Source organism: Morone saxatilis, unplaced genomic scaffold (genome assembly GCF_004916995.1).
Source record: "Morone saxatilis isolate NCDOM2014 unplaced genomic scaffold, NCSU_SB_2.0 Contig15, whole genome shotgun sequence".
Lineage (NCBI taxonomy): Eukaryota > Metazoa > Chordata > Actinopteri > Moronidae > Morone > Morone saxatilis.
In genome coordinates, this window is record NW_023339707.1 from 26,089,018 (window position 1) to 26,090,361 (window position 1,344).

Here is a 1,344-nt window from a genome sequence, read left to right on the forward strand (position 1 = left end):
GTGTGTGTGTGTGTGTAGGTTGGAGTACCGACAGTATTCTCAGCAGTACAGTCGACAGTGACATCACCCTGCTGCCAGCCACTACCCACAATGCCTCAGTGAGGAGTCCAGGCAGGCGTCCTCGTCGCTCCTCCTCTCCTTTGGTCTACAGCATCCTGGTGGAGGACAAACGGGTATCTGATCTGATTATTGATTATTTAGATCTAGGCAACAGTTCCCACCCTGACATCCTTTTCCAAAGCTTCAATGTATTTTAGTGTAGAGTATCACAGGATCTCAGGTTGTAAACACACTCAACCTGTTTAACACATAGTAATTAATAAAACATAAAATATGTAATCGACTGTAATATGTAGAAATGTGTAATAATAGCGGCTGTCCATCAGTGTCATTAAAATGAAGTTGTTCAGTTTAAACAAACAACAACAAAAACAGGAAGTGGAACCGTTCAGCTCATTTAAATAAACTTTATTAAATCCTGCAGTTGACATTCAGATCAGTGACTCCTCATCCTCACTGTGACATCACAGAAATCAGCCGTCTGATTGGTCCACAGTGACACAGCAGCATTTTACAGACTGTTGCCATAGTAACCACTGAGATCTGAAGGACTGTAATGTTGAACCGATTTGACCTCTGACCTCTGCTCCTCTCTCCTGATTGGTCAGCCTCGTTACAGCCTGAGGAGCCGAAGATCAGAGACCCACTGACCCTCAGACCACGTCCTTTTGTCGTTTAAACGTGTTTGTCTTTTCAACTTTTGTCTGAATCTCAATAAAACAGATTTTAAACCGATGTTTCTTCCACTGACTGTTTGTTGTAACGTTAGCTAAGCTAGCGGCTCACAGTGTCTGTGGCTAACGGCTATGTAGCAGCTGCAGAGTGCAGACGTTGGTTTTATAGCAGCAGGGGTCAGTTGGTGGCGTCACCTGACTGCAGATCAGCCAATAGAGAAACTCAACTGTAACAGCCGGTTTCAACCAGCAGAGGGCGCTGTGCAGTTCATTAGCAAAATGTATAGAATTCAAATAGTTGCAACTGAAATGTCCTGATTTAATCAATAACAGCAAATCTATCAATAATACAGTTACTGCAGAGAGACTGAGAGAGAGACTGAGAGAGAGACTGAGAGAGAGACTGAGAGAGAGACTGAGAGAGAGACAGAGAGAGACACACAGACAGAGAGAGAGAGAGAGAGAGAGAGAGGAGGAGCTGCTGTGGGATCAGATGTCTGGCTGCTGGAGGAGGAGCTGTGGTGTCGGTCTGCAGCTCCGATCTGACTTTCACACAAAAGCTTGAAAGTGCAGACAGACAGACCGTCTGTCTGCCTGTCTGTCTCTTTCT